This window comes from Kogia breviceps, chromosome 15, assembly GCF_026419965.1.
Source record: "Kogia breviceps isolate mKogBre1 chromosome 15, mKogBre1 haplotype 1, whole genome shotgun sequence".
In the NCBI taxonomy this organism is placed as follows: domain Eukaryota; kingdom Metazoa; phylum Chordata; class Mammalia; order Artiodactyla; family Physeteridae; genus Kogia; species Kogia breviceps.
Window position 1 is genome coordinate 33,004,080 of NC_081324.1, and position 25,515 is coordinate 33,029,594.

Below are 25,515 nucleotides of genomic sequence, written 5' to 3' on the forward strand. Positions count from 1 at the left end.
CAGGCGGATTCTCAACCACTGCGCCACCAGGGAAGCCCTGGATCAGATTTTTTTACACATATTACCTCACTGAAATATTATAAGCCCCCTTCAAAGAATGGTTTTATAGCAGAAATGGAAACTTAAGTGTGTAAATGACTTGGGCAAGTAGAAGATGAAAACTTTAAGACCCAATCTGTCTAATTGCAGTTGCATACCCTTTTTAAAAAAAATCACTAAACTGATAGTAAAATGAAAAAGTGATGAATGAAAAATGAAAAGGCAAATCTCTTTATTTTATTGAACAGTACATTTTATTGAACAGTACATTTAATATCTATTTCTGTCAATATTCCAAGAACTGTCACTTCATGACATTTTATGTTATTTTTGATGTGTCTGTTAAGATGTACAAACCAACATATTGGCCTATTATACTTTGATTTCAGGGAACCAGTCTCTTGTGACTTTTTTGTGGATTAAAATAGCTAGACTTGAGAACATAACCAGATGGAGAATATGTGATTAAACATTTGTACACTCCAACATGTCAATTAATGGATATGTAGTATAGTAGTTTGGAAGACCTGATTCAATAAATTCACTCACACATACACACACTAACTTACAATGAGAGTGTTATTTTCTGGATGTTCAGAGACCAGAACTGAAGAGGTTCCAAGGATATGGTATCCAGAGTTCTAAAACCCTGAACAACCCAAGACAAGTTTGTCACTTTATCAGGATGATATATATACATCCTGCTTACATATACCCTGGTATTTTGGCTCTTTACCAGGGAAATAACCCCGATTCCAAGGCTAAGAGATAATGGGAAAGTGTATCAAATAATAATTAGGACTAGAGATGCAGTTTTTGCCTTGACTACATTATCTTTGGCTAATATATGCAATCATAACCCTCCAATTTCTCCCTAAATGATTCTCTTCCTGATTATAGTACTGACACCGACCAAGCAGCCACCATTCCCAAACTGCACTCACCTCCTCAAGCTGCCTGAAGTCCAGCCATGAACAGACTTGTCATTTCCCTCTGCACTGCCTAGCAATTAGAAGAGCATCAGTATTATTTACCCTAGTTGATCACTGAGTGGCCATTGAGCACATGAGTTTCATTCCTAAACAAACTAAATAATAAAGACTAATTGGGGTCTGAAACATCATAGCTAAAATCTATAGATTGCTTCGTAGCTGAGTATAAACCTTGTGTTCTTTGGCTGCTGACCAGGAAGGAGAGGTATCAGTGACAGTTGAAAAGAATGATAAAGCATTTCAGGCAGAAAGCAGACACTCAGAGGCTAGAACCATACTGGATACATTCAGTATTTCTGCTAAAGTACAGAGACTTTTGGTTAAAAGTAATAAATCACTTTTGTTTAAATGAAAGTTGGTTGGATTTTTTTTTTTTTCCTTTTTGACAAACTAATGAAAGGGAAGGGAATAAATTGAATACTATTCACAGCCATCCAGGAATGAGAACTGACTTAAAATTTTGATACACGCTCTTCTCTGTGAACCTCAAATGGACATAAACAGTAAGCCTGGGGTATAATCTCTTGTGATGTGTTGCAGGGCTCAATATTCAGTCCTGACTGCTTAATGTATTTTTGTGGTAGTGGTGATGATTGCTGCTTATTAGAATGACTAACCCAATTTTGATTGACAAGCTTTAGAGAGGAAAGGCTAATTAAAAGAGGTAAAGTCAGTGATGTGTCAATGCCACTCGTATAGCTGCCAGTTGGTAAAATTTGGGGAAATTTTGGGCCAATTGTTAAAACAGTGGTAGGTTGAAATCAGCGATGGAATTGGCAAACCCAATAATCAGGATTTTATTTGTTTGGTTGGTTTTGGTTTTCATGGAAAGCTTTTTGTTAAACATTTACCAATACAAAACTGGGCAAAGTCTCCCCACAAATATAGTTGCAATCCAGACCAGTGTCAACTATAATTATTACATATTCAGAGTGCCAGAGGAAAAGCACCTGATCTGTATCCATTTTCTCAACCCTGGTTTAAGGGGATAATTTTCATTATCCAGAACTCTAGATCACCTCATGCCAAAATAAAAGTTAATCTTCATAAAGAACCTGGCCCACATGGAGCTGAGGAACAACAAAAAGAGTTAACATGAAGTGTGAAACAGTTATGAACATGGAGCTCCATTTATTTTAGCTGAAAGCACATGATTTATTAAGAATGAACAAAAAAGAAGTCATCACTTTTTCTCCAGTTAATAACGCCCTCCATTTCCTTGTCTCCAAATGTGTTATACAGTGAAGTTCAGAAGATTAAAAATAATTCTGATACAGGTTTCCACACAGAGGTCTTCTTAAAAGCTTTTCTTAGATTAAACTTAACTTCAAAAGCATCAACTGTAGTCTCTGTTTGTCACTGTAAGAAGGAATTAAAATGTTGCACAGTTAAGATCCTAGAGTGGTGCTTTTTTCTTTCTGCCCAAACACATTTTCTTTTACGAAGCATGATGGTGGAGCAGCCCATAAAGAAATGTGAGGAAGAATGGCATTTACATTTTGTACATATGCTATGGATCGCAGCATTCCAGGATGAATTCGTATGTTATTTTCTCTCATCAATCTCAGGGATCTATTACAAAAATACCAAAATGTGGTTCATTTATTTCTCATTTTCCTTTTATTTTATTATTGATTTGAGTGCAGGTTTCTTGCCATGGAGATTTGCATTCTCTGGTATTAGTCAAGGTCAAAGTACAGAACCTCTGTGTGCATTCCAAACCATTTCAAGTATGTGTTCACCCCGTGGTGTGATGCATTTTTAAAAAGACACTTTTCTCAGAATTGACCCACGACCCCCATTTTATTTGTCTTCTACTAAAGACTAAGAAGCTACATTTTCATTTAGAATTCCACATAAATGCTTTCAGAATAGCTTAAATCTGGAGCTGTCTCAGGACAAGAAAACTGTTAGATGACCTCCCAGAATCCCTCCCTGTTCCTCTGTTTTAGGCACTAGGGGCTTCCGTCTCCTCTCTGTACGTACTATGGCTTGTGAGCCAGTACTGAAGGGGGGTAGGCTCTCTGGAATGAACCCTTCCCCTTGGTCTAATATTTGATCCCTATCCCCCAGGTGCTATTGTCTCCTCTCCTCCTGTTTCCTAATCTCAGCTTGCCTCAGTGAAGTCGCTGATAAATAATATACATAGCAAACATATATGAGGGTGATTGAGAGTATATCCATCTTAACACTTCAATTTAGGTGGTATAAAATCCATTGTGAGTAGAAACCATTCAATAAGGTGGACTGATATAGTTCACAGACTGATATAGTTAAATTCCTTACAAATTTCTTCTGCAAAAAGAGGTAATTTACTGAGCATCTCTAGATCTCAAGACCTGCTGCCTTGTCTGTAAAACTGAGAAGGATCATGGTTACTACTTCATAGGTTTGTTGTGAGAACTAGATTATAAAATGTATACAAAATGCTTGCTCTGGCATATTGGAAGTAAGAAAAATAATGCAAATAATATAATAATTGGTGCTCAATTACCTGTGCTTAGAAAGGCTCAGCTCCCCATAAGAAAGCAGGATATTTAATTCAGACACAGCTTCCACTAACCTCAACTTCAAACACGAAGAAGCAGCCTGAGGCATGTAAGATGCTCCTCCAGGAAGGAGACCCAGATGCTCAGGGTAAATAGTTATGAAAGAATTGGAGGTCAAAACCAAAACTGGGCCCCAGTCTCCCTGACTGACCCCTGATTTTCTTAGTTTCTACTCATTTCAGCTTTCCCAGCTGTACAACATACTCCTTAGGGTTAGAGAATCAATGTAACCAAAATATTTACAGACATATAATACTCCTTCATTCTTAAAACCCAGTACTGATTCAACATACTGATTCAATAAAAGCTTTTTAGGAAAAAATATTTTATATATTAGATATAATTATTGATTATAGGATACATTGATTTCAGAAACATAAAAAAATGTAGAAAACAAGTATATGTTTTTCAGAATCTAGGAAACAGTCATAGTCAATTCTAAATTAGTTCTCATACTCTGAGATCCATCCTTCTCACCAATTCTCATTCTCTCCTTCACTGGTTGTTATAGTACTTAGATTGGTTTCTAAGAAAAAAAACATGTATGTTGATAGACCAGGCATGATGTTCAGAAAGGTGGGCTAAGGCATGGATCAGAAACTCAGTGAAGGAGGTAAGAAAACAAAAACCCAGAGCCAGGTGGGATTTGGGTTTCCAAAATCTATGCATGTGTACAGTCAAGTGATATGAGTACCAGGAATGGGATTTTTTTGGGTTACTACTGATAAAATAAAATTCATATTTTATAGTAAGACAATAAAGATTGAAATATATTTTTTTCTTTGCCCATCTGGGCTTCCTCCTTCTCGTTTAGTGTGTGTTGTTCATCTACATTAATCAGACATCCTTAGGAAATAACCTTCCTTCTTAATCTTCCTTCTTAAGGAGCCATGATGACCCAGGACCAACTACTTGCTTTGTGAGCGTAGATTTGGATAGTGTAAACTGTCAATAATACACCATTGATGTATAACCCTTTGTTTCAAAAACTTATATAAGTGTGCTTTGACCTCTAATGGGTGGAACACTCCTCAGAGCTTTCTGAAAGACTATCTCCAAGGTTATAATCCTCAGGTTGGTTTGAATAAAATGTTCCATTTCTTTCTCAAATCACTATTGAGTTTTTTTTTTTTTCATCGACACTACATGAGTCAAGGACCTTATTTCACACATCTATTCTAGAACAATATGCATGAAGTATGGATAACAGTGCCTGACTATCCAGAGAAGAGTGAAGATGGCAGTGTAATGAGCTGGCTAATAGACTAGCAGGTTTGGAGTAAGGTCAGAGGACTAGGAAAATCAATTATGACTAGTTACTTTAGCATTGGCAATGTGGTCAGGTTTAGACATTGAACTCCTAGGAACTTCAGAATTACAATTTGGGAAGGAACTGGTACCCAGGTATAAGACCAGATGAATCTCTGTCCCTGCAGGACATAGATCCAGCTATCTTAGGAAGAAGATGGCCACTAAGATAGTGGATATCATAGGTAAAACTGTCAAGGGACAGGATAATGATTTCTTTGGGAGGATGAGCTTATCTCCCTTCCCTTTCAGTGACCATTCCTTTTCCTTGCCCTTATACTGGAATATCTACCCCATCTGTACTCATCTCAAGAGCTGTCTGTTCCCTGTACTTATCACTGCAATAGCTATACTATGAATATTTTTAATTTAAATCTTGCCTCTGCAGGCCATCAGGAAGTCTGGATGAATCTCTGAAGGGATCCAGACAACATCTGACCCAGGGGGAAAAGGAAAACTTTGCTCTCAGTTTAGAGTCCTTCTATCCCACTGATAAGTCTTCATGAGTTCTTTGTCTGAGATATTTTCCTTGCATTATGGAAATGGCTCAGAGTAGCATGACAGCACTTGGGCCTCAATCTCATCAATACTCAGAACAATGTTATAAAAACCTTATTGTGAAATAAAGGTAGAACAAAAACAATATCAATTAATTAATATAAAGATATCTTATGTTCCTTTATCATTAGCCTTAAAAATGTTGTTCTGGTAATAACATTTAACAATAATAAATTTAATAAATTAAAAACAAATGTTTAAAACCTAAAATAAAATTATGCTCCCATAATGGTATCTCTTATAAGCATGCCTGAGAAGAATGGTATATTAAAATATAATGTTATATATGCCACAGTGGCAGCATGTGTGGGGTATTCTGGGAACCCAGAGGAGGAGGATAAACTTAACTCAGGCAGGGAATCAAGGAAGGCTGTACAAAATGGGTAAGATTGGATCCCTGTCTTGAAAAGTGACTAGAAAGTATCTATGGTAAGATTCTAGGCAGAAGAAACAATTCAAGAAAAGTTAAGAGAATATGTAAAAGTATGTGCCTGTGTGTGTGGTGGTGGGGGGAATGCATGTGTGCATTTGTATACATGGAAATCCCAATATCCACCTTCCTTCTGAAGTAAGTATAATCAGTTATGTAAATTGCCTGATATAAATGAGTATAAACACCACATATTTTCCATACAGGGATCTTGCACTTTAAGCCTAACTTCCAGCTATAAAATCAAGTCTTTGTTCCCTGATAAAGGACTCTCAGCTACCCATGTCACATGGATGTAGTATATTTAGTGGGGAGAGTTATAATAGTCCTCAGAGAGTCACCTCTTATGCATACAAGCAGACCTGCTGTTAGCTTTGGCAATAATGCCAGCTCTCAAGATGGCACACAGTTAGGAGGCTACTTCTTATTGCAGTGATAACATCCAGTACTCACCAACCATGTGGTTTCTTCCCTGTCCTGGCCATGTTCCACGGTATTTCCCTCTGTGAGACTTACTGCTCATGACATAATTGGGTCATGCCACACCACAACGTGATACTTCTGTGGACCAAGCCAATTTCCTTCCCTCCCCAAACCATTCACTGCTCAGTGGGTCAGTCAGTGATACAGTAAGTGACAAGGAGTGCAGCCAAGCAACAAGAAGGTGAGGGGAACCATGGAAAACCTGGATTTCAACTTCCAGGTGTCCATTACCTTCAGACCTACAGGGTAATTCTGCTTGGCCACGTTCTCTTATTTTTGTTTTTGCTTTTGTTTTTTCATGAAATAGTATCACCCTCTAAGTTGTTGTGCAAAGAAGCAGATACAGTTTGTGTTAGTAGTGGTGCAGGACAGAATGTGGTTCTAGCCATGGGAGATGTGAGATCTAGTCCTGAGGGTGTAAGGATCAACTGTCACTTTGGAGAATCCACTCATCTCTGCCCTTGTGCTTCCTCATCAAGTAAATAAGGATTCTTACTCTTCCTAGTCTGCAAGGAATACCCAGCTATTTGGGAGATGAAAACATTTTCAAAAAATTTAAAACACTAAATTATATTGAATTAAGCCAAGTAGCTGTCCATCCAGAACATTTATTGACACCACTGAGAACAAAGAGGCTTATTTTCCAAGGCAAGTAGGCCAATTGCAGTTGTCACACTTTTCCATCCATGCAAGATGTGCTGCCTAATTTAGAAGGAAGTCTGGGATCAGAGAAGTTAAGTTCACTTCACCAAATACTAAATATTCATTGAGAGACTATCATGAGCAACGTGCTGTGCTATATGTTTTAATTTCAGTGATTTGTCTAAGGCCAGAGAACTGGTTAGTGTAGGGCTACACTAGCTGCCCTTACTCTCAGCTGCATTATCCATCATTCCATTCCATCACATGTTCTGGAGTCAACCATTTTCAATTGGGCAAATAAAAGAATTTATGTGCTTTAGGTTCACAACTGTTTTATCTGAAGCTCTACATAAAGTACATGGATTTTTCCAGAAATATTTTATTGGATTTTGCTTAATTTATGGAGGAAAATATACATTAGTGACACCAGGACTTTTACAAAGAAAAAAACAAAACAATATCTTGGAAAGACAAGTAGATTCCTAAGTAAAAGCAGCAGGAACAAAGATAGCATGAGGTGCCAACACATGAACACATAATACTATAATTATTGGCAGGCCTAAATTCACTGCCTGTCATTTTTTTTTAAATTAATTTATTTCTTTTTGCTGTGTTGGGTCTTCATTTCTGTACAAGGGCTTTCTCTAGTTGTGGCAAGTGGGGGCCACTCTTCATCATGGTGCACGGGCCTCTCACTATCACGGCCTCTCTTGTTGCTGAGCACAGGCTCCAGACACAGAGACTCAGTAGTTGTGGCTCATGGGCCTAGTTGCTCCACAGCATGTGGGATCCTCCCAGACCAGGGCTCGAACCCGTGTCCCCTGCATTAGCAGGCAGATTCTCAACCACTGTGCCACCAGGGAAGTCCCTGGCTGTCATTCTTAAAGAAAATGAAGTCAGACTAGTAATGTGAACCAAACGATCATCTGCCACTCTAGCCTTAATCATTGCTGCCCATTGCTGGATATTCTCTCTGAGCTGCATCCACTCAGCTGTGTCACTGACCACATGGAAATAAAATAAAGAAAGGAAAAGAAATTCGGTTCTTGTCACAGAGTTAGTCATGCTGGTTTATCAACCTGAAATATAGTTTAATCTGCATAAAAATGGAAGCTTGCAAACTGACTGGGATTAATAGGTTTCAGCTCTAATTCCTTCTGGAGGTCTCATTTAAATAGGCCATTCATCACCGTGACCTCTTTTGATAATAGACTTACTGTAATATTTAATTTTACATTAATTCTGTTGTAACTTAGACAATGTTCATTTGCAGAATAATCACTAAGGAATTAGCTTTGCCTGCCCCCAAGATTGGTCTTTACCAGCATTCTCCTGAATGCCCAAACAATTGAAGATAGTCTATTCCCTTATTTGCTAAAATGTGTTGTTCAAGAATCATTGTGTTTGGGTAGGATGGGGCATAAAGAAAAGGGTACATTAACACAGAATCTTTACCTGGACTATTAGGCAGGACACTCATTTTGAGCCAGTCAAGATATAAAATATGGCTCAGTGGCAAAAATCCAGGTCAAGTAGCACACATTTGTTAATTTCTACTTGTGCTAGGGTCTGGCAAGGTCACTTATGTTACTATTGCTCATTACTGAGAACATGCCTGGTCCTGAGGAACATTATGAATTCTAATAAATTCAATCCAATTCATTACAGTGTAACATGTTAATGGTACCAGTATTATATACCCTCTGAAAAGTACACTGAGGGGACAGAGGCAGATGCACAGGAAACAGATGTGTGTGTGTGTGTGTGTGCGTGTGTGTGTGTGTGTGTGTGATGTACATACATAATTCCATGGATAGTCAGAGAAACCAGAGAGTGCTGAATGTGGCAAAGGTCAAGAATATAAGATTAAAACTGTCCTTCTGGGAAAGAATAACGTAAGGACTGATGAGATTTTCCTCTCTCCCATTTCTGCTAGATAGATCTCAGAGGGGATTGGCCATTGACACCTGAAGGCTACATAAAGGATCTGGATCTGCTAAATGAGCTAGTGTATCAGGGGTGTTCTGAGCAGGCAGCCTGATAAATGATCTCAACATTTGTTTCAGATAGAAATGATAAGCAACATTGTTTCATGGTGTGTTATTTTCCCTCTTCCTTTAGCTAATCTCTTTAGGTAATGTGAATTACTTACCTGTTTTAGAATTTAGACTTCTATTAAAGATGATCTAATCCAACTCTAGATGAGACAGAATTTCCCATAAGAACAAGTAACTTGCTCACATTATGCAGGTAGAAAGATGAGTAATAACAGTGCCCAGGCCAGAATCCACATCATTTGATTCCTGTCCCACTGCTACTTCCAACTTTCATGTGCCCAATATGATACTTTTACCATCTCTCACTATGAGCATTCATTCTGGTCAGATCTCAGTTAAGGAGTGAACCAGCTAGCCAGCTGCCTGGGAGCCAATTTATATGATGCATTAAAGTTCTGTCTCACCTTCACAACTTAGATAAAATCATTTTGAAAGGACACCCAGATACTAGCTTACCCAGGGTATCCACATCTCTCAATCTAGCCCCTATACAGACTGTTGTAAGAGAAAGTTATTCTTTATAGCACAGTAGCCAAAGACAAAAAGAGGAGGCTTTCCCTGGGCCAGCAAGATATTGTACACTAATCTGAGATGCCTAAAGGATCAAGAGAAGAGTCTGGTAAAGTTGGGAATTGACTCATTTTCCTAAATAATCATTTAACATATTTTCTTTCTTCTGATATCTCTTTAATAACATTTCCACATCTCAATCCTAGCTGTTGACTTTATTTCACTGGGGGAAAATACCAAACAAAAAACAAGCAATAAGAAAAAAACTTCCATACATCTCCACCTTGAAATTACCAGTCTTTCTACATATGTGCCCATACATGCTGCCTTGAGGGAACAGTGAGCAGATTGTCTGTGTTTTCTATTTTAGGTCAACCCAGATGCTCAGGGGTTTAGCTCCTGAAATCACTCCCTCTCTCTACTATATCAACAATGTTTACCCTTCTACTGGATTGTTTCCACCAGTAATTCAACATGCTCATTATGACACCAAAAAACATATCTTACATCTCTCTTTTCATGCCTGAGTTCTCTTCTCTCCTTTAGTAAAACTCCTTGAAAGAGATATCTATGCATTGTTTTATTTCCTCTTCTTGATATTCTCTTGAACCATCTTCAGTCTGATTTTCATCCCCACCCCTTCACAGAAATAGATCCTGCCAACTTTGCCAATGATCTTCATGTTGCTTGATTTCATCTTCAGTTCTCAGTTCTCGTCTTACATAACATCTCTGTGGCATTTGTCACAGTGCCTCATTCCTTCTTTGTGGAAGCACTTTCTTCACGTAGTTTCTAAGACAGCACTCTCTCTTGGTTTACCTCATATTGGTACTATACTGGTTACTCATCTGTTTCCTCTGTTGGTTTCTCCTAATTTTTCCAATCTCTAAACATAGGAGAAACCCATACACTTTGGCTTTTGGTGGTAAGCAAAGCCAGAATATATACTGAACTTCAATCTTTAAATTATTTTAACTATGCATCTGTTGGAAGGGAGACTTTTAACTATTCTCTAACTTACTATTCATAATTTATACAATTTGTAATCACAGACCCATTCTAAGCATATTCAAGTATGTTTTAAAATAACTGAAGAAGATTCAAGATGGAAGGAGTAGGAGGATGTGGAGTTCATCTCTCTCCATGGATGCATCGGGAATACATCTATAGATGCGAAAATTCTCACAGAACAGCAGCTGAAAATTAGCAGAAGACATTAGAAAGGACTATAAAGATCCCTGCATAACTTGGTAGGACAGAAAAAAGAAGGGAGAAGAAGGAGGAGAGGAAGCAGGATGAGACTTGCACCCTGGGGCAGGGAAACTAAAGCAGAGGAAAGATTCCTGAATTCAGGGAAATGCTCTATCTTATGGGGGAATTGATTGGGACAGATGGGAAGCACTTGAGGCTGTTGGAAGAGAGTGAAGCGGCCAATCTGTGGCAGATGGGACAGAGTTAGAAATACACAGATGGCCTGTACCATAGCCCTATATGCCCCGGACTGGGATGTGTGTTCAGAGGTGTACAAGGGGGCTGGGAGCTGGAGCACGGGGATTGGAGAACAGGCCCAGAGCAAGAACTGCTGTTGGCTGTGGAGAGATAGACTGAGGGTATGGAAGGGAGGAAACATTACCAATGGCATTTTTTACAGAAATAGAACAAAAAAATTTACAATTTGTATGGAAACACAAAGGACCCCTAAGAGCTAAAGCAATCTTGAGAAAGAAAAACAGAGCTGGAGGAATCAGGTTCCCTGACTTCAGACCACACTACAAAGCTACAGTAATCAAGACAGTGTGGTACTGGCACAAAAACAGAAATATAGATCAGTGGAACAGGATAGAAAGTCCAGAGATAAACCCACACACATATGGTCATCTTATTTTTGACAAAGGAGGCAACAATGTACAAAGGAGAAAGGACAGCCTCTTCAATAGGTGGTGCTTGGAAAACTGGACAGCTACATGTAAAACAATGAAATTAAAACACTGCCTAACACCATACACGAAAATAAACTCAAAATGGTTTGAAGACCTAAATGTAAGGCCAGACATTATATACATCTTACAGGAAAACATAGGCAGAACACTCTATGACATAAATCACAGCAAAATCCTTTCTGACCCACCTCCTAGACTAATGGAATTAAAAACAAAAATAAACATATGGGACCTAATGAAACATAAAAGTTTTTGCACAGCAAAGGAAATGATAAACAAGATGAAAAGACAACCCTCAGAATGGGAGAAAATATTTGCAAATGAAGCAACTGACAAAGGATTTATCTCCAAATATACAAGCAGCTCATGAAGCTCAATATCAATAAAAAACAAACAATCAAGTTAAGAAATGGGTAGAAGACCTAAATAGACATTTCTCCAAAGAAGACATACTGATGTCCAAGAGGCACATGAAAAGGTGCTCAACATCAATAATCATTAGAGAAATGCAATTCAAAACCACAATGAGTTATCACCTCACACCAGTCAGAGTGGCCATCATCAAGAAATCTAGAAAGTATAAATGCTGGAGGGAGTGTGGAGAAAAGGGAACCCTCCTGCACTGTTGGTGGGAATATACATTGATACAGCCACTATGGAGAACAGTATGGAGGTTCCTTAAAAAACTAAAAATAGAACTACTGTATGACCCAACAATCCCACTACTGGGCATATGCCCTGAGAAAACCACATTTCAAAAAGAGACATGTACCACAATGTTCATTGCAGCACTATTTACAATAGCCAGTACATAGAAGCAACCTAAATATCCATGAATGGATGAATGGATGATGAAGATGTGGCACATATATATAATGGAATATTACTCAGCCATAAAAAGAAATGAAACTGAATTATTTGTAATGAGGTGGGTAGACCTGGAGTCTGTCATACAGAGCGAAGTAAATTAGAAAGAGAAAAACAAATACCGTATGCTAACACACATATGTGGAATCTAAAGAAACGGTACTGATGAACCTAGTGTCAGGGCAGGAATAAAGATGCAGACGTAGAGAATGGACTTGAGGACATGGGGGGGAGAGGAAGGGGAATCTGGAAGAAGTGAGAGAGTAATATTGACATATATGCACTACCAAATGTAAAATGGATGGCTAGTAGGAAGCTGCTGCATAGCACAGGGAGAACAACTCGATGCTTTGTGACAACCTAGAGGTGTGGGATAGGGAAGGTTGGAGGGAGGCTTAAGAGGGAGGGAATATGAGGATATACATATACATATAGCTGATTCACTTTGTTGTACAGCAGAAACTAACACAACTTTATAAATCAATTATACTCCAATAAAGATATATTTTAAAAAAAATAGAGATCAGATTTGTGGTTACCAGAGGTGGGGGGAGGGGGACTTGGAGGAAGGTAGTCAAAAGGTACAAACTTCCAGTTATAAGATAAATAAGTACTAGGGATGTAATGTGAAACATGATAAATATAATTAACACTGGTATATGTTATATGTGAGAGTTGTTAAGAGAATAAATCCTAAGAATTCTCCTCACAAGGAAAACATAGTTTTTCTATTTCCTTAATTTTATATCTATATGAGATGAAGGATGGTCATTAAACTTATTGTGATAATCATTTCATGATATACATAAGCCAAACCATGCTGTATACCTTAAATTTATATAGTGCTATATGTCAATTATATCTTAACAAAACTGGAAAAAAATAAATTAAATAACTGTTAATCAAATGACCATTTGCTTTTAACAAAAAATTAAATACCTGTATACCTGCAAATAATCAGATATCTAGCAGTCCAGAAAAAGTTAACTCTTAACTAGCCAATTATTTGACTAAATTCAATTCAAAGAAAAATCTTCACCCTACTTTTGGGACTTCTTATTGCACAAGTTTCACTTAATATATCCTGTGGAGCCTACTACCAGTGTGGAGAAGGCCTTGGACTGAAGATTTTCTGGCCAGTGCCTGGGAAGCCCCTACGTATTTCAGTAGAACAGAATCCCCATTCATCTGATAGAATCGCCTCTTGTCAAAACTCTCTGACAAATAAATCATATGGCTATATTTCCATTATCACTTCTAAAATTGGTTTTCAAGTATTTTATCTAGTCATTTTTAAAATATTTTAAGCAGTTTAAAGCATTTTAAAAAATCTGATATACTAAGATTTGGAACAATTATGTTCTCAATCAAAGTTTGAATGTTTAGGAAAATCAAATTTCTTATATTCCTAAGTTTTAAGTATATTAATTATGCAAGTAGGATGTAATTATATTAAAATATCATTAGTTGTTTAAAGATCTGTAAGATGGCACATTTCTTTAAAATGTTTGAAACCATACCCCCAGAAAAGTACAAGGAAGTTTCTGAAAACAATTTCAAAATTTCTTCTTTGGCCTTTATCAAAATATAAAAGAAAATGATATTTACTTTAAAATACAAAAGAAGGGCTTCCCTGGTGGCGCAGTGGTTGAGAGTCCGCCTGCCGATGCAGGGGACGCGGGTTCGTGCCCCGGTCCGGGAAGATCCCACATGCTGCAGAGCGGCTGGGCCCGTGAGCCATGGCCGCTGAGCCTGTGCGTCGGGAGCCTGTGCTCCGCAACGGGAGAGGCCACAACAGTGAGAGGCCCGCGTACCACAAAAAAAAAAAAAAATACAAAAGAAGAAGCTGACTAAAGTTCTCAATCCATGATATATACATATGGCCAACACAAATAATTTGTCATAGAAAAAAACAAACTTGAAAAATCTAAACCAATAAATATCATTTATACATGACTTTTATATAGAAGGCACACACATTTAATTTTGCTTGTGATGCTGAACTTATTTAATAAGATTCTTATTTATCTCTGCTGATCTTCTTACAGAAGTTCCCCCCACCAGCCCTTTAATCCCTTACATATGACTTTTCATGTGCTGGTAGCCCATTGAACAGTATCATTTCTGTTACAGAACCTCCACAATTCTCCCACCACTGGGGCTCTAAATTTCAAAATAATCTTTAATTTCTTTTTCTTTCAACTGTCATGATAGATAAAATATCCGGTCTTATATTAATTGCTTCTTATATTCAGTTCCACTCACAATATGATCACCCAAGTTTAGACAATTATCATCCCATGCTTCATAAGTGCAATAGTATATCATTTGGCTGTTCAACCTCCCACCTCCTATTCTTCCAGTCCATCCTATGTGGCATTACAAGTGGATTATCCTTTGGTACAATTTTATACTCATCATTCCATGCTCAAAATCATGTTTCCTCTTTCTTACAACATCCAACTATAATTGCTAACTTTACCCATTCAGTGTATTAATAGAGAAATATTGCCTTCTCTCCATCACCCTTTAATTCTCTTATTCATATTTTCTCAGTGTATGTCAACACCTTATATGTGAACTTTAACTCAAGTTATGTAACAAGTCTCTTGCCCCTTGAGCACTGCAATCTCCATAGCTGAAGCCTTTCAGATCCTCTTAAGGGGTGAGAATTTTAGGTCCAGACCACAATGCAGGTAAAACACAGATCTTCTAGATCAGCATTTCCATAATATACTCAGTTGCATACTAATTTTATGAGCTGTTAATATTTATATCTCATACACACACACACACACACACAAACACACAACATCCATGGCTAAAGATGAGTTTAGGAAATACTAGTTTAATCAAAGTCAAATTGTAATATTTTTCTTTTCTGTGAGATTAAATATGTCACTGTACCGTGTATTTTCTAGGACTTTGCAATGCCAACATATGAAGAAGTAGTGAGTATGTGGGAACTCCTAATGTGATGACAATCTTTCCTATACTTTAGTCCTAAAAAGGGTGTCTCTGTTTCATTACCCTGGGCATATGTACTTATTTTGAGGCCCTAAATGTACCCTCACTTCTTTGGAACTGGACCCCATCCTTGTTCTCATGCCTTCTTCCAAGAACATGAGTCCTGCTGGCAACACCAAACATTCTGACTGAGTCCATGTTGCATGCTCCTCAAAGTCCTTGGTACTCACTATTTATCCTTGGAGAGTTTCTCTGAATGTTTACTGTTGGAACCCTAACTAAGACTGGTTCAGATTCATCACTATACCCCTCTCTACTTTTGCCCATTTTTGGCAAATTCCAATCACTCAGTTAAATTTAAGGTATTGATTACAAAAAGAACTGGGTGAGAGACTAAGGCTTCCTTAATAGACATTTAACCATCTCCATTATTAGAAAATCAACTCAAATCTGCAAAAGCAAAAATAAACAAGTAGGACTACATCAAACTAAATAGCTTCTGCACTGTGAAGAAAACCATAAAAAAAAAATGAAAGGCAACCTACTAGGGCTTCCCTGGTGGTGCAGTTGTTGAGAATCCACCTGCCAATGCAGGGGACACGGGTTCATGTCCCAGTCTGGGAAGATCCCACATGCCTCAGAGCGGCTAGGCCCGTGAGCCATGGCCGCTGAGCCTGCGCGTCCGGAGCCTGTGCTCCGCAACGGGAGAGGCCACAACAGTGAGAGGTCTGCGTACCACAAAAAAAAAAAAAAAAAAAAAAAAAAAAAAAAAAAAAAAAAAAGGCAACCTACTGAATGGGATAATTTTTGTATATCTGATAAGAGGCTAATATCCAAAATATAGAAAGAACTCATGCAATTTAATAGCAAAAACCAAACAATCCAATTAAAAAATATGCAGAGGATCTGAATAGACATTTTTCCAAAGAAGATATACAGATGACCAACAGGTAAAAGAAAAGATGCTCTACATAGTTAATCATCAGATAAATACAAATCGAACCACAATGAGATATCACTTCACACCTGTTAGAATGACTAGTATCAAATAGATAAGAGATAACAAGCGTTGGTGAAGATGTAGAGAAAAGAGAACTCTTGTGCACTGTTGGTGGAAATGTAATTGGTGCAATAACTGTGGAAGGCAATACGGAGGTTCCTCAAATAAGTAAGACTAAAACTACCATATGATCCAGTAATTCCACTTCTCAACATTTATTTGAATAAAGCGAAGACACTAACTCCAAAAGATATATGCACCCCCAATTTCACTGCAACATTGTTTACAATAGCCAAGATATGGAAAGATATGTGTCCATCAGTGGATGAATGAATAAAGAAATTGTGGTATACATACACAATGGAAGATTATGCAGCCATAGAAAAGAGAAAAATCTGCACCCTTTAATAAAGGCAAGATAGTCTTTTTTCAAATATAAAACAATTTATTCATTAATCATCTCAGGGAGTTGGAAAAATAACTGTCTCTTCCACTTCTGACAAGAAGATTCTATAAACTGCCAGTTCTCTGGAACAAACAAGCAATTGCACATTATCAGCTATATTTGCAACTTAGGGACGTAGTGGGTCTTACAATATGAATTTCATGAACTATGTAGTTTCATATCTCTTAGGCCATATGACTCCATAAACATTCACATTAAAGCACTAACAATAATATTAATAATAAAGGAAAGACCTGAAGAAGGTAGATGTTTAAAAGCAGAACAAATCAATAGCTTTACCTCTGAAAGCAAAAAAACAAAACAAAATAAAACAACACCAACACAAAATCAAGGAACAAATATCCACCAAGTCTTTAGCTTACTGGTAGAAAGTTTGGAGGAGTGGGGGCCCTTCAAACAGGAATGAAAAGTATAGAGACTCTCAGGGCAAAGATCAGAGATGAAGATACACATTAAGAAAAATAAGGTTAGACATGTAAGAAAGGGTTGGATTATGGAAGCAGGGGAGTTTCAACTCCAATTTCCTTTTCTATTTGTTCTTAAATACTCCTTTTGCTCAGAAAATAAATTCTGTCACCATAGGCAGGATTTTCATCCCCAGCCAGAGCTCTTTTGAAAGCCCAACATGCTCACTGCCATCTCTTCACATCTGTACCTTTTTACTTCAATGTCTCTGCCCCTGAGGAGGGGTTGAACACATTTTAGCCTGAAGAACAAGCTTCTCAGCAGGGTATCAGCAAGTGACCTTTCCTACTGACACTGTCTGCAGGGCAGCTGAGCCTCATAGACAGGAAAAATTCCTTTCTGAACCAAGCCTCAGATTGAAGATGGGAAATAGCACACTTATTCAGATTTATTAAGAAGAAAAACTGTCCACAGCAAAGGGAGTGGAAACCATAAAAATGGACCCAGAGAGTGGGTCCTCTCCATCATGAAAACTACAAGGGCTGCATTCAGTTGTGGCCCCACTTGGGATAAAGCCATGGGGTTTGAGATGCATTTATCTCCCAAATCAAAACTGTGGTCTGCGTGAATGAGTTTTCTTCCTCTCATCCCTGCAGATATCGTTTTCAGAGCTCCAAGGCCAACCTGCAGTGAAACTGGAATTTGGGAAAGTTCTTCATCCTGCAAACACTTTGATTTTATCCTCTCTGTTTTTCACAATAGTTTGGCATGACAAATTAAATTTGAGCTAAAGTAAAAATTGAACTACTGCTTATTTGTGGGTGGTTTTTGGTGAAAGTTTACTCTGGGGAATATGATAAGGTTTAAAGATGCTGTAGATCAGCAAATTTTAAACATTTTAATCTGCTTAGTTTGTTTATTTTTTAAACCCCAAGGAACATCAATCTATATGACAAACAAAAGTATAACTTCTCTGGTTAAAGGGAGTTAATGATAAAAGATTTTTAACTTCGTCCCCCAAAGTAGCCCAGAGTCAAGATATATGCAATCTTGGACCTCTGGGGATGATATAGAAAAACATTGCCCTGTTCAGAGGGTTACTCTAAATATAAGTTTTCATCATCAGGATAAAAAGGCCAATTCTTGGTAGAGACAAATAGGGGATGTGAATCATCCAAAAGACCTTTCTATTCAGTTTTCCCAACACCATTTATTGGAGACTATCCTTTCTTATTTGAATAATCTTGGCTCCCTTATAAAATATTAATTGACCACATATGTGAGGGTTTTTTCTGGGCTCTTGATTCTGTGCCATTTATCTGTGTGTCTATTTTTATGCCAGTACCATAAAAATAGACTATATTTGTATGACTATAGCTTTGTAATATAGTTTGAAATCAGAACATATGATGTCTCCAGCTCTTCTTTCTCAGGATTGCACTGGCTGTTCAGGGTCTTTTGTGGTTTCATACAAATTTTAGAATTTTTTTCAGTTTCTGTAAAAAATATCATTGGAATTTTTATAAAATTGTATTGAATCTATAGATGGAATGTCAATTATATCTCAATAAGCCTGGAAAAAAATAGAGAAAATAAACAAAATTCTCGGTATTAAAACAAAAGACAGCTGTATTTACTTGTTTAGTACATTCAGTGATTTTGAAAGCACAATTACTCTCAGTTGAGAGCTATTTTGAATTTTTAAAGTCTATAATTGTGACAAGTAGCTTTGCCTCCTAAAGTTACTTAAGGCTCATTAATCCTTATAGCCTCATGGTAAGGATTAAATGAGAGCATAAGTAAAACACTTGGAACAGTATTTAGCCTAGATCCATCCTCTCCCAGCTCTCGCCCCACTCTTAGCCAAGCCCATTGTTCTCAGTGACTTTATAATGCCAAGTGGAAGGTGGAGAGCATATACATAAATAACGAACCAATAACATTTCAGTGTGTTCAGTTGACGTTAATATGTGCCAGGGACATTGCATCATCTCATCTTTTCTTCGTCCTAATCTATTGGAAAAGATACTACAACCTTCCCCATTTTAGAGGTGAGGAAGCTAGTGCACTGAGAAGTTAAGTAATTTTGCAAGGTCTAGAACTACTTAGTAGTGGAATTCACTTATGAATATAGAATATTTCACTGATAATGATGATTTGATATAAAATCAGTGGAATCTGATGGCAAATGAACAAGAAAGTAAGTAATCAAAGTAAACTAGAACATTTCTAGCATGAAAGACTGGTAGATCATGCATGATGTCATTAAGTGGGAGGAAAATTTTAAGGAAATGAGTATATGTGCTGAAAAACATGGGAGAAGGTTAAGAAGACAGATGACCAGAAAACTGGGGGATGGGGAGCCAAATATTTAATGACAAATTGATTCAGATTTTTTTAAATGTTAATTTTCTTAAATAGGCAAGTAAGAATCATAAGATATATGTATATATGTCATATAGGTAGATAGATAAATAGACATAGATAGATAGATGATAGGTTGATTGATTCTGTCTTATTCATTTAAAAAAGAGTCCTTTTGAGTTTTGAATTTGGATTTATGGTTTAGCATTATTTTGAACTCTGAATGGTTAGTTTGTTACCACACTTGCTATCTTCTGAATCTTTCAGAATTTTATATCTAAGAGACAGGGAAGGATGAGAATATCCATAACTATAAAATATATTAATGGATGAAATAAAAACATGAAAAAACATTAAGACATTTGGAGAAAGCCCCAAATATATGATATTTTAAGAGAGAAATTTTGATTAGGAAGGGAATTTAGTTTTGTCTGGTATAAATCCCTTCCTTTTCTGAACAAGGGACATAAAGACAGATGATAATGTAACTAGGTCAAGTTTTCATTCACACCACATCTTGGGGGCTTCCATCAGAGTTAGATATAGTGAGTAAAATTGCTGGAGATAGGATGAAAAGAATTTTCAGTTGATATTCTTTTTGTAAAGGCCACTGAAAATTAAAAACATTTACAATTTTAAAAATCAGATGATTGCATGAATCTTCCAAATCAACATATTTCAGAACAGATACTTTTAGATGCAAATGGTGGAAAGGAACTGTGTGATCCTCTTAGGAGCCTGGGCCCATAACTGTAGGGGCCATATTGTACCTGTCCTTGAATAGAGGCAGACTGGTACATCTTGATACAACACCACAGTAACATCATTCTTACCTTAGTGTTTTTCTAAGACCTTGAAAGGTATTTGAGATAAATATGACTCCCAACAAATGTAAAATGCTGAGCATTTGAAGGTTATTTTGAAAACTCTAGCATTTGATGCTACCCTGCCTTGTTTTACAGACTTATTTTCTTTCCAAGACAGCAAATTCCTGCAAAGCAAAGAAAATATCTTTATTCCTCTTCTATTTACTCTATTGTCTATCCAAGAATAGGCAACATAATAGAAGCTCAAAGTATTTATTGATATGCTTTGCTTTCAACATGATTTAGTCAACTTTATGAAACAAATTGTACAAAAGTATTCTGTAATTTTTTTAAAAAAAGGAAGATTGTTTCAACAGTGACAGTTCTACATTACTTTCATGCTTCATTTCTCAATTATACTGCTTTAAAAAGATATACACAGTTAGCTAAGAAATGTTGGATTTATTCAGTAATATATAGTTGGTGATTCTGGTCTTATGATCACATTTCATTAAGAAATTATCTCTTTTTATATCCATTGTTCTCTCTTTCTGTAAGTCAACTTGTTTACCTATACCCTGTGGTCTTTGAAAGATAGCTTTGTGCTTGTATTTTCCCCTCATTATTTATTATAATGCATCCATAAAATATTGTGTTGATATACCAAATTACAGGTTCTGGCTAGAAGAGAAGCCATTTTTACATATGAATGACAATAAGGCCTAGAAAGGGACATGGTAGGATTCTTGGGTCACTGAGCTCCCAAGAATTCTGCATTTCTGTCAAGGAAAGAGTTTTGGGGGAGTAGGATGACACGGAGTTCTCATATCCTCACAACTAGGGCACCTACCAGGCACTGGTGGGGGACCTCAGACACCTAAGGGGACAGGAGAAAACCCTAAGCAACAGGTAGGACATGGGGAGGAGCAAGGAGGAGGACAAGTGGAAGAGGGATGGGACCAGAGCCCTTGAGGGAAAATGGGGAGGGGAGGGCTTCCCACACCAGAGGGGCCCACTCACCACTAGGGGATCAATGGGGACAGGAAGAGAGACCTTTGGAGGATCAGAGGATCAGAAGGGAACTCAGCTGACATTTCCCTCACCCACTCAGGTACCAGTGAACTTGCTGAGGTCCTGGGACTGATACTCCACACTCTGAGGCCCCCTTTGGCCACTCTGAGCCAAAGCCCTGTCCGACAACCCCCAAGGCCTTATCTGCCTGCCTGGGTCCTGAGCCTAGCCAACCCCCACCACCTAAAACTTACCCCTGTCTAAGTCCTGCCCCACTGCATTTTCCAGCCATGAGGATCCTGAGCCTAGGCCCCGTCCCTACCTAGACACTGCCCCCACTTAAGCCCTATCACCACCTAAGACTGTCCCACGCAACCAAGGTCTTTTCCAGACATTGTTTTTTTTTTGCTATTGTGGTTCTGTTTTACATCATTGTTCTTGTTTCTTTTATTTTTTCTAATATAATTTTTCATTTTCTTTTTTTTTTTTTTACCTTGCTGTGCCACTTGCAGAACATAGGTACACAGACATGGGTCAGGCCTGAGATCCGGTGGTGAGAGCACCAAGATGAAACCACTGGGCTAACAGAGAACCTCAGATACCAGAGAATATTAATCAGAGTGAGGTCTCCTGGAGATTAGCATCTCAGCACAAAGACAAAGCTCTACCCAACTGCCTGCAAACCCCAGTGATGGATGCCTCAGACAAAACAACCAGTAAGACAGGAACGCAGCCTCACCCATAAAAAAAAAAAGAGACAACAAAAAAATATGTTAGTTTGCAGATGACATGATACTATACATAGAGACTCCTAAATATGCCTCCTGAAAACTACTAGAGCTAATCAATGAATTTAATAAAGTTGCAGGATACAAAATTAATGCACAGAAATCTCTTGCATCTCCAACAAATTGAAGAATAAAAGCCATATGACCATCTCAATAGATGCAGAAAAAGCTTTTGACAAAATTCAATTTATGATAAAAACTCTCAAAGTGGGAATAGAGAGAACCTACCTCAACATAATAAAGGCCATATATGACAAACCCACAGCCAACATCATTCTCAGTGGTGAAAAACTGAAAGCATTTCCTCTAAGATCAGGAAAGAGACAAGGATGTCCACTCTCACCACTATTATACAACATAGTTTTGGAAGTCCTAGCCACAGCAATCAGAAAAGAAAAAGAAATAAAAGGAATACAATTAGGAAAAGAAGCAGTAAAACTGTCACTGTTTGTAGATGACATGATACTATACAAACAGAATCCTAAAAATGCCACCAGAAAACTACTGGAGCTAATCAATGAATTTGGAAAAGTGACAGTATACAAAATTAACGCACAGAAATCTCCTGAATTCCTATACACTAATGATGAAAAATCTGTAAGAGAAATTAAGGAAACACTCCCATTTACCATCACAATAAAAAGAATAAAATACCTAGGAATAAACCTACCTGGGGAGACAAAAGACCTGTATGCAGAAAACTAAAAGACACTGATGAAAGAAATTAAAGATGATACCAACAGATGGAGAGATATACCATGTTCTCAGATTGGAAAAATCAATATTGTGAAAATGACTATAACTACCCAAAGCAAACTACAGATTCAATGCAATCCTTATCAAATTACCAATGACATTTTTTATGGAACTAGAACAAATAATCTTAAAATTTGTATGGAGACAGAAAAGACTCCAAAGAGCCAAAGCAGTCTTGAGGAAAAAAACGGAGCTGGGGGAATCAGAGTCCCTGACTTCAGACTATACTACAAAGCTACTGTAATCAAGACATTATGGTACTAGCACAAAAACAGAAATATAGATCAATGGAAAAAGATAGAAAGCCAAGAGATAAACCCACAGACACCTATGGTCAATTAATCTATGACAAAGGAGGCATGGTTATAAAATGGAGAAAAGACTATCTCTTCAAGAAGTGGTTCTGGGAAAACTGGATAGCTACATGTAAAAGAATGAAATTAGAACACTCCCTAACACGATACACAAAAATAAACTCAAAATGGATTCAATACCTAAATGTAAGACCAGACACTATAAAACTCTTAGAGGAAAACATAGGAAGAACACTCTCTGACATAAATCACAGCAAGATCTTTTTTGATCCACCTCCTAGAGTAATGGAAATAAAAACAAAAATAAACAAATGGGACCTAATGAAACTTCAAAGCTTTTGCACAGCAAAGGAAACCATAAACAAAATGAAAAGACAACCCTCACAATGGGAGAATATATTTGCAAATGAATTAACGGACAAAGAATTAATCTCCAAAATATATAAACAGTTCATGCAGCTCAATATTAAAGAAACAAACAACCCATTCCAAAAATGGGCAGAAGACCTAAATAGACATTTCTTCAAAGAAGACATACAGATGTCCAAGAAACACATGAAAAACTGCTCAACATCACTAATTATTACAGAAATGCAAATCAAAGCTACAATGAGGTAACTCCTCACACCAGTTAGAATGGGCATCATCAGAAAATCTACAAACAAATGTTGGAGAGGGTGTGGAGAAAATGGAACCCTCTTGCACTGTTGGTGGGAATGTAAATTGATACAGCCCCAATGAGAAAAGTATGGAGGTTCCTTAAAAAACTAAAAATAGAACTACCATGTGACCCAGCAATCCCACTACTGGCCATATACCCTGAGAAAACTACAATTGAAAAAGAGTCATGTACCACAATGTTCATTGCAGCACTATTTACAATAACCAGGACATGGAAGCAACCTAAGTGTCCATCGACAGATGAAAGGATAAAGAAGTTGTGGTACATCTATACAATGGAATATTACTCAGCCATGAAAAGGAATGAAATTGGGTCATTTGTTGAGACATGGATGGATCTAGAGACTGTCATACAGAGTGAAGTAAGTCAGAAAGAGAAAAACAAATATCGTATATTAATGCATGTATGTGTAACCTAGAAAAATGTTACAGATGAACTGGTTTGCAGAGCAGAAGTTGAGACACAGATGTAGAGAACAAACGTATGGACACCAAGGGGGAAAGCCTTGGGGGTTTGTGTTGGTGGTGTGATGATTTTGGCGATTGGGATTGACATGTATATACTGATGTTTATAAAATTGATGACTAATAAGAACTGGTGTATTGGGGCTTCCCTGGTGGCGCAGTGGTTGAGAGTCCGCCTGCCGATGCAGGGGACGCGGGTTCGTGCCCTGGTCCGGGAGGATCCCACGTGCCGCGGAGCGACTGAGCCCGTGAGCCATGGCCGCTGGGCCTGCGCATCCGGATCCTGTGCTCTGTGGCGGGAGAGGCCACAGCAGTGAGAGGCCCGCATACCGCAAAAAAAAAAAAAAAAGAACTGGTGTATAAAAAAATAAATAAAATTTAAAAATTTTTTTAAAAAAGAAGGAATAAATATAATTTGTCTGAATAGTTACTGAAAATTTCATCTCATTTTTAAATTATTTAAAATAAAAATTTTAAAAATAATTAAAAAAAGATTTTTCTTGTTTGGAGAGTGAGAGGGGGACACAAACGTGCACAGAATCCAAACTGATACCATAAGCATTTTATCGGGGATTATTTAGGCTTAAATAAAGGCATTTTATAAACTCAGCAAGCCAAAAGGTTTTAGCTCTCACAGGATTTCTTTTCCCCTGGGAAATTAATAGAAAGCTTTATACACACAAGATAAAGCAACACATATTCCCCTGAAAGTTTCACTAAACTGCATTATTTTTTCATTTCTGCCTTTTTGAGACATAAATAAAATTTCAGCTTCTTTCTTTCTAGTCACGACTGAGGGACAGAGTGGGAAGGACTTGAGACAGGATATCCAAGTTAAAAGGCTGCTTGTGGAATCCCCTTTGCCATGTTGGTTTGGTCACTATTCACATATGGCTTATGTTGAAACAAAAATTTCCTCCAATTTGAGTGCCTAGAATGTCACTTCTTTTTTAATCCAAACTGCAGTATCAGCTAACCTCACACTGGCCCTCTGGACATGTCTTAAATCACAAGCACTGACCTGTTCTACCAGAGAAGTATGTGCCAGACATCCACATGCAGTACTATCTTTTATTTAAAAAAAGATTTGTATGGAAGGATTAAAATATTTTATTTC